We start from the raw sequence: 15,429 nt of genomic DNA, 5'->3' as shown, positions 1-15,429 counted from the left end.
CAAGCTTGTGTAAACATGAAACCGAATCCAAGCAGAGTTCTCCATGGTTCAAGCTTGTGTAAAAATGAACCCATACCCATTTTACATCTCGTGATTGTTGTCTTTATCTACTAAATTCTGCTAGATGAGCCTTGGTTGTTTTCATTCCATCGCCACCATCTCTTTGGCCGATCATATGCTTTCACTTGGTTGTTTTCCCTTTCCTGAGGAGCCGTAGCGATGAGTGGTTTTATTAGCCAGCCTCTTGACCATTACATGTTTTGAGCAGTTCCACCATTGCCGGAACCAGTTGCTACCCTTTATACCACTCGTTCCTCTAGGATGAGTCACCTTTAAGCTCTTTTCTGACTCGTAAAATATGAAAAGATTGCCGAGTATTTTCCCTTTTTGACTCGTTAAAGAGAATAAAAATGGAGGTCTACTTTCAGCTCTTTTCCGACCGTTTAAAGACGAAAAGATTGCCGAGTTTTTCCTCTTGACTCGTTAAACGTAAATAAGAGGCGGTCGTCTTTAAACTCTTTTCTGACCGTGTAAAGACGAAAAGATTGTCGGGCCCTTGTCATTTCAGGCTCGTTAATGGTTATGAAACGACGTGATTTCGGTCGCTTTTTTACTTTTTCAGGTCGAAGTCACTAGTCATGAAAAGTACTCCTCGATCGTAATGGTCGGGCGGTTCTTTCGAGCATTGTTTTATACTTTTTCGGGCTCGAGAGACACAACTTTACGAAAAAGGACACCCCTGGAGTTTACTTTTCTGCTGTCTTTTCATACACTCTAAACATGAAAAGACACCGAGTTTTTCCTCTGTCAGGCTCGTTAAAACTTAATGACATCGGATTCCGTCGAAATGACGCCTTTCAAGCATATGCTATCCCCGTCGAGCTTGTTGATAAAAATAACTGGGGTACTCGCCAGAAATGGTGGGGAAAAATGGAACCACAATTATTGTCGTTGGCAGTATGTCGCTCTTGAACATGGCACCTGTCTGCATTCGTGTCTGGGTGGGGATATCTCATCTTGTTTTTACACTTGCCTCCGTGGGTTTGGGTTATCCTGTTTGACCTCTTATCTGCTCATTGCCTTGTCACCATGACCCCTGATCATTTAATGTCAAATACTGCCAAGTCCACTGTCGTGTCGCCGATATGTTCAAGAGAAGTTGACCTCTGCAGAATACTCAACCTCCCTCTGATACCTCACACAAAACATCTTATCCTTCTCTGTCTTGTGTCGATGATGTGGGAAACATTATGGCCCACCTTCGATCAAGGTCACTTCCTGTCGACTTCAGCTCATTATCCAGGAAGTAGACCTAGAGACTCCCTTCAGGTGCCTTGGAGCCTGTGCCTCAATGGCAGGTTCTTCGTGTTCGACGCGAGGTTTTCATCATTGGCCTCCGATCGAATGATTCTACGGGTGTTCGACACTGGCTCACTGATTCGCACGCCGTAGATTGTACCTATAGTACCTTGAGGATCATTGTCATTATTGGTGGTACCTCTCGCGTCTGTTAACAGTTTTCATCATTGACTGGTAATCAGATGATGTTCTTTCATGTTCGACTTCAACTCCCATATTCGCATGCTTGAACTTGTACTTTGTTTGAGTCGAGATGGAGTGCAAGACCCTGGATTTTGTCTGTTGGGATCCAGGTTGCGATTTTGTGGATTATTATGATCATTACATGACTCATTCACTGGATGGCTGTGACCATGCCTGAGTCTACTTATCGATCCTTATCGGATGGCTGCGCCCATACCTTGGATCTGGATTTTTATGTACTCTACTATGGATGGCTGCACCCATACCACATGCATCATGTAATTGAGATATCAGTTGTACTTCTCCATGCAGGTTCTCCAACGGTAGTGTTTTCAGTTGGCCATTTTCTTGTAAAGCATTTCACCCCTCTCTCTCTCTCGGGCCTCATGCTTTAGGGGGCATTTGTTACACAGTAATTTGTCACCGTCCCTGTTACCCCTTCTCCCGCACATTGGAGGACTTATTCCGGGACCTGTGAGAAGTGACATAACCTGAAAACACTTGCATTGTATCCCCTTGAGTATGTACTTCATATGCCCTGAAGACACCTTCTACAAAATACCCATAAAAATAGCCCTGGAGAGTCATTTCTCACAGGTCCCGGAATAAGTCCTCCAATGTGCGGGAGAAGGGGCAACAGGGACGGTGACAAATTACTGTGTAACAAGGGTCCCAAATTATTATTCCCAAAACCAACTCCTCAACCAAATTGAAACCATTAGCACCCAAATTATTAGTCTTCTTCGTGTACTCAGAGCAGAGGGCAAGAGATGGTTGTAACAGATAGCCACCTACACTCGACGAAAGAAAAGTCCCACCAACCTCTCACAACCCATTCCCTAAAACCAATAGTCGTGAACCGTCGCACCCCAAAAACACTTATACACATGGCTCGATCTCAAACCTTCATCTCCCGCCCACTAGCAATGGCTTCCCTGACATTGCATGGGAGGCGATTAATTAACCTATCTGGAACCTCTGTCTCATCCATTATCACCCCCATCAGGGAATATATATATAATTTGCTATTAAAAAATATATATAAGCATTTTATAAATAAAAAGAATAAACATCCATTCATAAAATAATTTATTCATCTATAAATACATATTTTTAAAAACTACATCTTTTAATACAAGGTCCCTCACAACCATCATATTCATGACAATTCCAACAAAAGGTAACCAAATGACATTCTAAAGGAAAGGGTAAAGTGAGCATGTAAACTAGCTCGAGATATTTCAAGCACTGAGAGAGATCAAATCTCTCAAGGTGTAAACCTCATTTTTTAGTGTAAAACTTGAGGAAAGGTTTGCACATCGAGGGATTCGATCCCTCTCAGTGCTTGATAGATCTTGGATTAAGATGGATCTAGGCTAGTTTCACTCATGCACGGTCACACAAAGTTTGTTGAACATTTAATTATTATGATCATTTAAATATGCTAAATATGTCTAAGATTAATATGGTCATTTTAATTTTAAATTTTCTTAGTTACCTCAATTTATTGAGATGATAGAGACCATTAATAACTTGAATGATGAAATAAAATTTTTGAATGCAAAGTGACAATGTAAAAATGTTGAATGATAGAGAATGTGAATAATAAGAATGTAGTCAATTACAAATTGTCTTCATTGTGATCGATCTCAAACTATTTTCTTATATAGTTCTTATTGTCATGCCTATTAGTTTTGCCATATTTTCATATCGGTCATATGAAAAGGGCGGTTGAAATCGTAGACCATTCAAATCTTTAACTCGAGCTATTATAGTAAATTGCATACCTTGTCTCTCTTGCTCTCCAATATTAATAGTAGCTTTCTCCAAAGTCAATCATTGTGACTTATGGAGAGTTAAAGTCCTAGTAAGTTTCAATGGTAGTTGGTTTATATTGCCTTGTTTATATGGAAAGTGACTAACAATGTTGAATGATGGAAAATGGGAATAATAAGAATGTAGTCAATTACAAATAGTTTACAATTTCAAGAAGCAAACATTTCAGGTAAGTGAACATTTTATTTAAGATGAAAAATCAAGTATTTTATTTATGGTTGAATTACTGTAACACAAAATTCAATGCACGTCATCAATATTTTTTTTGTGCTTACACTAAAATCAATGCACACTATTAATCTTATTACTTTGGAATTAATGTACATCATACATCTAGTTACATCAAACTAAAAATCATCATCTACACTAAAATCAATGCATCTAGTGAAAGCAATCAAATAGGATTAGAAATCAACATCTACACTAAAATTAATGCACCTAATGCAAACAATCAAATAGGATTAGGAATCAACATCTACACTAAAATCAATGCATCTAGTGCAAGCAATAAAATAGGATTAGAAATCAACAATTACATTTTAATCGATGCATCCAATGCAATAAATCAAATAGGATTAAGAATCAACATCCACACTGAAATTAATGCATCTAATGAAAAACCCAAATATTCATGGCTTTCTAAATCCAACTTCTTTTACCTTTTGTAAAATCCTTACTTCCTCTTCCTCTATGATTAATAATGTTCAATATTATATAATACTATATAATATATGTATTTTTATCTATGTGTCTCTTTCTTATTTCCTCTCTCCCCTTCCTCCATCTCCGTGTCTATCTCCCTCCCTCTCTCCTTCTCTCCCCCTTCCCTCTCTCTCCCCTCCCTCTCTCCCCCATATCTCTCTCTCTCCGCCTCTCCCTTCCTCTTTTTGTCTCTCTCTTCTTCCCTCTCTCCCCCCACCATCTATATCTATATCTCCCTCCATCTCTCCTTCTATCTCACCCCCCTAAACACACGATCTCTCTCTCTCTCCATATCTATCAATCTCTCCCCCCCATCCTTCTCTCTATCTTTTTATTCTTCCTCATCTCCCTCGACCTCCATCTATATCTATATCTCCCTTTGTCTCTCCTTTGTCTCTCTATCTCATCCCCAAACATACACACTCTCTCTCCATATCTATTTATCTATCTCTCCCTCCCCCTCTCTCTCTCTTCCCCTTCTCTCTCTCTCTCTCTCTTCCCTCTCACTCTCCTCTCCCTCAATCTCTCTCCATTTATCCCTTGTCACTCCCTTTCTGTCTCCGTCTTTCTTCCTCCCTCACTCTCCCCCCCCTCTAACTCCATCTCTCTCTCAAGTCATATCTCTCTTCCTTCCTCTCTCTCCCTTTCTATCCCATCTCCCTTTCTCTCCCCCCCATCACTCTCTCTTTGTCTCTCTCTCTCCTCCCTCCAACTCTATCACTATCTCCCTCCCTCTCTCCTTCTCTCTCCCCCCTCCATCTCTGTGTATCCCTCTCTCTGTCTCTTCCTCTTCTCTCCCCCTCTCTCTCCTATTATTATCTATATCTCCCATCCTTCCCTCCTCTCTCTCCATCTCTCCCTTGCCACTTCCTCTCTATCTCTTTATTTCTTTTTTCTTCCCTCCCTCTCTCTCCCCCCCCAAATCGGACCATCTCTCTCTCCCTCCCTCCCTCTCTCCCTCCTTCTCTGTGTCCTTTCCTCTCTCTCCCTCTCTTTGCAACCTCTCTCTCTCTCCAACTCTGTCACTATCTTCCCTCCCTCCAACTCCACCTCTCTCTCCCTTTGTCCTGTTTCTCTACCCCCTCCTCTCTCTCCCACCTCCCTCTCTCTCTCCCCCCATTTCTCTCTCTCTCTCTCTCACCCTCCAATGATGTCACTAACTCCCCCCCCCCCCCCCCCCCCCTCTCTCTTTGCCTCTCCCCCTCTTTTTGTCTCTCTCTCCTCCCTCCATCCATATGATCGAGAATTGTGATTTTATGTAATCAATAATATATATAAGGTCTAATATAATAATAATTATAATGGAGATGATTATTATTATAATATAGTGGACTAATAATAATCAATATTATTGATTCTTATACTAATAATAATATATAAAGAAACAATATTATGTTAACTTTATATTATAGACAAAACAATTTCTTTTATCAAAATGGTAGCTTTGTGCCTTACATTTTACATTACATTTTACATTTTGCATTATATTTACATTATATTTTACATTTTACATTTTCCATTACATTTTACATTTAGATATGTTTTATTTTGAATATTAATTAAAACATATGAAGCCGAATTTATTTTATTTTATTTTATTTTTATATTTACACTTAAAAAATGTTAGCATACTTATTTACATTACGCCTATGCATCTCCCCTATATTGGGTTGTAGGGCGCCTCTCGGTGCAAACATGGAAGGGTGATCTCGTGCACCTTTGAGAGAGACGAAAAGGTCATGAAAGAAGGTAAGGTGCTATTTAATGTTATAAAACGAATAAAGTAAAATTTTAATTTTGCAAATTAGGCTTCCTACTATCTTCCTTTCTTTTTTCCCTTTAATTTTAATTTTTTTATAAAAAATAATTAGCAAATTATTAGTCCCTGTCTTGTAAGGGACTATAACATTTTCCTCGTGGTCAAAATGCATTGACTCTGCATTATTTCATTTTTTTGCAATTTTAACCAAAGTTTAATGAAAATACTAAATATTTCTATTTTTCGTAAATTCAAAATTAATTTTCTAATTTCCTGAAAACATTATTTCTAAGATTTTATTCGCTTAGAGAACTTTGATGGGACATAATTCCCCTGGTGGAGGGCACTTTATTTTTTGCTATTTTTTGGTGCCTCACAATTCATTAAAAAAAAAACTAATTTTGTGAGTGGCCATTTTGTTGGTGAGTGTTATGCCACTAACACTGTTACCCCTGACATTGCTATGCCTAACACTGCTACTGCTTTTCCCAATGTTGTAGGTACCTTACGTGGGCGAGGGGGGAGGGGGCGAGCAGGGGGAGGAGGGGCAGGCATTGATATATTGTGCACAAAAAATTATATTGCATTTGTAGAGAAAAGGCAAGTTGATTGCAATTGATTTGAATTTTATTTATTTGAAATGTGTTCGCTATATATCAAGATAATGTCCAGTGATAAAAATAAAATAAAATTGTGGAGTTTTAACGTGTTCATGCTGTGTAATTTTGCATTGCAGCTATTCCCATGGTTGTGCAGAGAGATATTTATGCGGAATGTGTGGAGGTCCACATAATGAGCTGAACTTCCACACAATAAAACAATAACAAAAGTTGTATAGGTCACATTAAACTAAGAAGCTCTGCCAATACCATCACGTCTCCACTATCGATGAAATCCTACGCCAATGCAAGGGTGGAATTGTATTTCATTTCCCATCTTCTTTCAGAAAATACATGCCCAAATGAATTGGTGATGCATTGTGGTTTTTGGGATTTTACAAATGCATCCCCTTTCCTGGTTATCCCCAACTACAACATGCCTATCTTTCTGCATGCATTAGAAGATACAAATTGATCATAGTGCACAAATAACTATTATTTTAGTTAATTTCTCATCCAAAGACAACCAAAAAATTCCGTTAAACCATATTAGAGTTGAAGTTTCGAAATTTTGAATAAAATGTCCACTACTTTGGGTATTTAGTTTTCTCTCCACAAAATTTATTTTTCATTGCAAATGTTTCCATATTGTTGTGGAGGCCATCACTGAGTCCATCGGGGTTAAGCCTGTTGGGGCTGGATTCATTAATTATTGTAGGTGATCTCAACTTCTCCATGGGTCTTTGGGAAATTTGGGGTGTTAAAGCTAGAGAGGAATGCATGACTCATTATTTTAAGGAAATGTTGGATGCCTACATCTTAATTGGTGTTGCTTTGTCAGCTTTGGCACCCACATGGAGCAACAAAGGAATTGGGTTGGAGGGAATATCCAAACGCTTGGACAGATTTTTGATGAGCTCAACTTTGCATAGAGTTTTGGTTGCCCTATAATAAAAATTATCCCTTCCTTCCTATCTGATCACTAGCCTATTGCACTTGCATGGAAGGAGATGGATATACAATGATACTTTCCCTTCAAATGCAATCCCAGGTAGCTGAAGATGAAGGATTTCTAGTCTCTGGTTATTAAATCTTGGGGATGCATATTATACCTTCTTCACCGGGCAATATGACATTAATTTGTGAAAAGTTGAAGGCATTGAAAAAGGACGTTTGCTCTTGGTGCAAATTGAGGAGAGAGGATGAATTAAAATTTATCACAAAGATTGAAGAATCGATGCTTTTGTACAATGATCATGTTGATCCTATCTACTTCTCTTAACTCTATCACAATAAAATTATGGAACTGGAGGGAGCAAAGAGGAAAATCCTTTTATCGCAGGAGGAAGATTTGCGAATTAAAAGTCAAGCTATATGGTTGGAAGCTAGGGATAAGAATTCCAGTTTTTTTCACAGGTTTTTTAATATGAGGAAAAAGATAAACTCAATTAGGGGCATTTGGGATGGGGCAAGTCGTCACTTCACATCGCAACAATATATTGAGAGGGCAATTGTCAAACATTTTAGCAGTTTTTATAGGCAACAATAACATGATATTGGGGCTCAATTGGAGTTCATTAATCACGTACCAGAGATGTTCTCGGAGAAAGAAAATGTCGAGATGGGAAAGTCAATATCCAAGGAGGAATTATTGGCTGTGATCAAATATTCCGCAAGAGAAAAGAGCCTTGACCCAGACAGCTTGGAATGGATATCTTCCATCATTTTTCGGAACTAATGCTCCCAGAACTTGCCATGGCTGAGGATTCTTGGGTTAAAGGATTCATTACTGGGGCCATCAATGCCTCATTCATCACTTTGATTCCCAAATCAGATGCCCCCAGGTCATTTGCAGATTACCAACCCATTTCACTATGTAACTCCATGTATAAGATCATTTCTAAGCTTATAGCCTGCAAAATTAAACCGATGTTGTCTAAGTTTATTACTCTGGAATAGTTCAGGTTCTTGGAGGGAAGGCAGATTCACGATGCTGTAGCTATAACTCAGGAAATGTTACACTTAATGAAAGTATGAAAGCTAAAAGCATGCCTTCTAAAAGTGGATCTAACCAAGGCCTACGATTTCGTGGATTAGGAATTTTTAAAGCCGGTGCTAATTAAAGTCAGTCTGTGACCTTGCAATACGAATTGGATCATGGCTCGTGTAAAAGCCATAAACTTTACAATGATCATAAATGGTATTCCCTCACAATTTTTTAGGGCTCACAGGCGTGTGCGACAGGGATGTGCCCTTTCTCCTCTCCTTTTCCTTCTTGTAATAGATTGCTTGAGCCTTAAAGTGAGGGAAATGAGGATTAGGGGGGAGATATCCGGCTTTAAAATTACCATGCACACTACAGTTTCGCATCTATGCTTTGTGCATTACTTATTGTTCGGTGGGGAAAAAGAGCCTCGTGAATGACTTATCATTCATAATATCATTACTTCCTTTGGCAAGGTGACTGGTTTATTGATGAGCAAGGATAAGTCTTTATTGATATATGGGGACACGGAGGATTCAAATATCAGACAAATTTGTAGCCTATTTGATATCCCATGCAGAAATATGGAGTCTAGTTTTTAATACCTTGGGTTCAAACTTAAACCAAATTGTTACGGTAATAAAGATTGGGAGTTGATCAATAGAATGGAAAAAAAATTGTCATGATGGAAACATAGGTGGCTTACGAGGGGGGGTAGGTTGATTTTGCTAAAATCAATAATCCAAAGCATATTAATATATTGGATGCAACTTTTCTTGCTTCCCAGGGAGACTCTGAACAAGTTAGAAGCTATCATGGCTAGGTTCTTGTGCTCACGTAGCAAACAAAGGGGGAAGTTCCACTTGGTAAGATGGCCAGTATTGGCCAGGATGATTGAGGAGGGCGGTTGGGGCATCTTAGATACCATAATTTTCAACAAATCGCTCATTATAGAGAACATGTGGAGGGAAATTACCAGTACCATCCTCTGGTCCGCCATTGTTAGAGAAAGATACATAAGTGAACAAACTTTAGGTACATGGATAATAAGTCTGCTATTTGGTGTGGCATGATGAAAAACCTTCACTTGCTCTTGGTTTTCACTCGATGGAAAGTTGACGATGGTACTTAGATCGAGGTGGGCCTAGACGCTTTGAAGGGGATGATAGAGAACCATTCCTTATATGTTCAATTACTTGAAATCATTCATAATAGAGGCATACATACTCTACACTAGAACTTAGAAAATCATAACAATAACTCTGTGTTCCAAGGATGGAAATCGGTAGAGGTGTTGGGAAATAAAGGGCCTTATGCTGCAAAATGGGAACATTAACTACACCTAATGAGACATGCGGGCATATCCATCAACACAAATGAAGATCGTATGGTATGGGATGAGTCTTTCAAGAAGGGGCAGCCAATGGTAAGGGAAATATACTGAAGATTACCTATTGCCGAGAAGGTGATCGAAAAAAACAATTGGTTTCAAGATATCTGGAAAGGGGATATACATAACAAAATAAAGGTTTTTAGTTGGCTGGTATTAAAAAACTGAGTGTTGACATGGAAAAACTTACAACATCGGGGATTTGTTGGGTTGAACATGTGTTTTTTGTGCCATAGGGGACCAGAAGATGTGGAACAAATGTTTCTCTCTCGTTCTCATGCTCAGGCAGTTTGCGACGGGGTTCTCAGAATTTATAGTATCTCTACCTGTCGAAGGTTTCATTGTGTGAGATAATGTTTTCCATATTGGTATAAAAACCATAAGAATTTCTGATCCCTTCCTATCTACATTTTCTGGTCCATTTGGCATAGCAGGAACATAGTTATCTTTGAACAGAAACTAGCTTCTGCCTGTGGGGATATCTTAAAAGCAATGGCTTTCTTCAATGAGATTGATTCGATAAAGAGGAAGGAGAAACATGTATAGGTTAGACACAAAAACATTTGGAGGGTATTCCCTGTGGGGTTTTTCGATGGAGCTTGAAAGAAGAGAAATTGTGGATGTGGTGCTTTCATCTAAATCAATCCAAGTTTCTATTATCAGTTCTAGTGGGAGGGAGGAAAATGAACCAACAATAGAGCCGATATTATAGCCTTGTGGGGTGTGTTATCTACTGCAAAGTGGTTGGGGATTGAGAGATTGTAAGTATATGGTGATGAAAAGGGCATCATAATTTGGTTAAAGGAACACAATCAATTCAACCCGCCCGTTTTACCGAATTGGATGAATCATATTAGAATACTGGTAAATTTCTCCCAACACATCCAATTCGACCGTGTATTCAGAGAACATGATACAACAATTGACCTTCTATAAAGAAGAGGTTTAAAGATGGATCCTGGTAAGATCTATCATGCAATATTTGAAAACCATGTCAAGATAAAAGATGACTGTATCACTTTTATGTGAGGCTCATGACAATATCTCTTTTAGAAAAAACTTTATCTTTGATGCTCTCCTTTTGTATGGATACTGAATGAAGAGGTAACCATTTTTTAATATGAAAGAACAAAGGGGAAAACAAGTTATAAAATGGATAAAATGGGGATTTCTAGAGGTGATGGAAGACTAGATATGAAGAGTTTCATAGAAGATAAAAAGCAGAAGATAAGATTTATGTGGGTCTTTTGTCGTATTTGGGCTGGGTAGAAAAATAACATCGAATATGAGATACATGACATTGTACTTCCTCTTTTATTTATGATGAAATGAAGTGTTTTTTCCTCTTAAAAAAAGAGTATTTCGGCACAATACTTATCCACAACATTATACTTCCTAGGGACAAATAACATTAATTGATTCGTAATTCCAACACTCAAAAACAACAACCACATATGCTAACCAGTCATTGTGAGATCTCGATCATTGTATTTTTATATCATCTTTGTATCAACTAAAAGGTAAGCAAATTACACAAATGTTATGTGATTTCCAGCCATTATAATAAGAATGTTAAGTGGAGAAACTTATATTTTGTACAATCAACATATGTGGATGTAAAGCAAATTTTCCTTACAAGGCCCATGTATTATGCCATAGATGTGTTTATATATGTGTGTGTGTGCTCATATATAAGTGTGTATATATATATATATATACACACACTATAGAAGTATTCCCACCCAAAAGTATAAGGTGAGCGATCAAGATGTGAGTTGTGGAAGATGCCATGGTGTGGTTTTTAGGCCATCCAATATGCCAAATTACAATCATACTTTTATTATAGCCTATGACTTCCATGAGTTTCATCGATTCATGTGTAAGGGGATGTCGACACCCAAACCAGCCCTGGATTTGGTGGTATATGAGCTTGCATTGGTTTAATCATGACAAAGGGAGTCCTCATGCTGAGTCACAAAAAGAAATATGCACCACTGGAACTAACACTAAAAACACTCTCTTGCTTGGATTTGGAGCATGCCTATTTTCATGGATGTGAATTGTAGGCATGTGTTAAACCTTGGGAGGGTTGAGAAGCCTTGGAAAATAACTAAAAAAATGCACAGACTTATGTAACAATGCACCATAATGATAAGCTGTAGATATATCAATATAAGTACTAATCCATAGAACAAATGACTACCTCATGAGGATTGAACATGATGAGAATGCGGCCATGCAACCTCTTAAATCATTTGAAGATTCTTGCACCAGAGTCACACCCATATATTAAGTTATTTATATCGATATTGTTATTTTATGTGTTTCTTCTATAAATGTTATTGGACATATTTTTTTTCAAATGTTTTAAACAAATTTCTACCACTTGTAGAATTTTCATGTAGATTCACAAGTTCATGTAATGTACTAAAACAAGAGACAAGAATCTACTTCTACTCTTTACAACGAAAGCACATAAAGATCGAGCAAAACAATAATCGACAAGAGGAAGAACATCAATGGCACATAACACAATAAATATCGGGGAAAGCCACAACTCAAAACCTCACTATCTGTTTTGTATTAATCTGGAAAATCAAGGTGAAATTACAATGTTTGTTCTCTCCAGAATGTTCCTAGCACTTAGTAAAATAAATCTTCAATTCACAAGAAAGCTCTTGGCCAACACTTAGCTAATTCTCCTGCTCTCCAAGTCCCTATTTCCTTGCACCCTTGGTCAAAGAATTTGGATAAATATGCTCTGCTCAACCTTGAGCTTAACCTGCACAAGTATTTCCTATCCTCTACCTGATGACTTCCTTTGGCCAATACTTAGCCAAATTTCCAAGCCTCCAAGCTTCTAATTCTTTGCACAATTCCTGAGAGAATCATCCATAACTCAGTAAATCATACAACTGATAGTACAATGTATTGAAAATAACAACAAGAAATGATAAATATAGAATCCAGAATAGTCCAATTTTAATTTGTCCTTGAATTAAAATTGTGAATTAAATTTGAATTTCTTCTCACCAGATGCTTGGAAATAATGAATTAATTCATTATGGATTGATTAGTTGGAGAAATTCAAGTTAGAAGTCTTTCTACAGTCATGCAACAATTATCCCTTAAATTAAGGAGATTATCCCTTAATTAAGGAGATAAAATTGAGTTATATTTGAGTTGTAATTAGTTAGCTCAGTTTAACGAATTAAGTCCAATTAAATTAGTTCCAAACTGTTTGAGGAACTAATTGTGAGTTATCAGTCAGGTGATGCATGCATGCACTCAACTAGTGTACTCCAGATAACTGAAGATTCTCTCATCAGAAACTCATGCATGTCTATTCTGATGAAGACCCAGTTGAGCTAAATGTCAAGGACAATGTACTATCAGTTGCATATGTTTTCCTATAAAGGAAACCAATGCATGCAGTCAAGGTAAGGTTCCTTGAGGATTGCACAGTTTTGACAGTGTGTTAGAGCAGTGTGTGAGAGCAGTGTTCCACTGGGTGAAGGAGAATCATCCCAGAGGAACTGCGCAAGGAAATAGGAGCTTGGAGGGCAGAGGAGAAGGATTGTGAGAAGCTTTGATTGCCTGTGAGAACCAAGGAGGATTGTACTGAGAGATGGCTAGCTGTGAGAGCTAAGGCTTTGTATAATTATGATGTATTTCCACCTTGTATGATAATACAGATGGTGGGGCTTTTAGCTGAGGCTTTCCCCTGAGTATTTTCTATGTTTCATGTGCATTGATTCTTCTTCTTATGGTTATATGTGTTCAGCTCTGATTCAGCTCGATCTTTAAGCTTCTGTAAGTTTGATAGTAGAAGTAGATTATAGTATTTTGCTTTTGTATATTGCATTATCGAGTCAATCTACAATCATATTTTCTACATAGATCTCAGAGGTATATTTGTAAAGAATTTGCAAGAAATTCTACATGGTATCGAAGATGAGTTTATCGGAGCTGAGAACAGTATACGAAGAAGAGAATTCGAAGTTTGAAGTTCGGGGTTGTAGGTGCAAATCGAATTGTTATCATACTTCAAGGTTGGCCAATGGCGTTCTATGGCTTGAGACTTGAGTATGCCTTGGAAGGCAACTCAAATTACATAGCATGGAAAGATAGCATGGAGGCTGTATTAGAAGACAACGACTTGAAGGATTCCATTGATCAATAAATCCCAAAGCTAGGTTCAACTAATGCACAAGAGTTGGCTTAATGGAAGAAGTGTGTGGCAAGGGCGAGATAGATCATCCTCGAGGGAGTTCTAGATCATATTGTCTCGAGTCTCCATGGGAAGGATACTCCATATTCAATGTGGAAGACATTGAAGGACCTATACTAGAACAGTAGTGACCAGAGGAAATTGGCGCTCAAGGATAAGCTTCGAAGAATCAAGATGGAGAACGGTGATACTATTTCCACATATTTGAACAAGCTCACCACTTGCAGAGATGAGCTTGGAAGTGTGGGAATAACTATTGCCGATGATGATATGGTGAGCCTCGCTCTCCTTGGCCTTCCAAAGAGATGGAATAGCTACCAGGACTCTGTGAATGGAAGGGAGAAACTGTCAGATTGGGAACGACTGTGGTCGAATCTCATGCAGGAGGAGATCAGGAGGAGCACACGAGATGGTTCTTCATCCAAGGATGATGATGAAGAAAATTTGGCCTTAGCAAGTAAGACAAGGAAAGGGAAGGGGAAGGCGTCCCATTCTGAATCGAATTCTTCTCATGGAGGGAAGAAGGGTGACAAGTCTAAAGTGAGATGTCTTAATTGTCACGAGATGGGACATTATGCGACTAATTACCCATTGAAGAAGTCTAAGAAGGGATCCTCGGAAGGATAAGAAGGTGAGGCATTAGCCTCTCAGTTCAAAATGGACTTTACTCTCATCACATGCATGGTGTCATCGATGATGGGTTGTGGTTGGTATCTTGATAGTGGAGCCTCATTCCACATGACCAACGATAAAATTTTATTCAGTACCTTGGAGGAGAAAGACCTCAAGATGCACATAGAGATGGGTGACGATGAAAGGTTTAGTGTTTCAGGAGTGGGCACAGTTGCTTTTGAGAGGGAGCATGGAGCTTCTATCACCTTGACAGATGTGAAGTATGTGCCTGGATTGAAGAAGAACTTGGTATCAGTCGCGATGTTTGAGGACAAAGGCTACGATGTTGTCTTTAGTAAAGGAAAGGTTTTCCTTAGACACATCACTACGATACAAGTGAACCAGATTGGTTCACGAGTTAAGAATCTGTATGCTCTTGAGGTTCAAGATGCATGCAAAACCTTGATGAGCAAGACAAATGTTAGAGATTTGGTGGTTGAGAGGGAGAGTAAATTACTTCTCAACATGCAGTCCCAAAAGAAGTCTCAGACAATTGTGGGGGAGCCACAATTGGAGAAGTACGTAGAGGGATCACATGCAGCCATACGTCCAGGTGTGAGGTGGGGCGATGTGAAGTGATAGTATCAAGAACGCTGAAATGGGCAGGGTCCATTGAGAGGTTTTATCTCATGGATCATACCTTGCTACGGGAGCCCAAAGTACATAGTAGCGGGAGGAATTAGTGGGATTGATGCAGTCAGAGATCAAAGTGAC

This window comes from Pinus tabuliformis, chromosome 1_2, assembly GCF_031772625.1.
Source record: "Pinus tabuliformis cultivar Carrire ecotype Pingquan chromosome 1_2, CPIR1, whole genome shotgun sequence".
NCBI lineage: Eukaryota > Viridiplantae > Streptophyta > Pinopsida > Pinales > Pinaceae > Pinus > Pinus tabuliformis.
The sequence above is the reverse complement of the archived record's forward strand: the minus strand, read 5'-3'. Positions refer to the sequence as shown.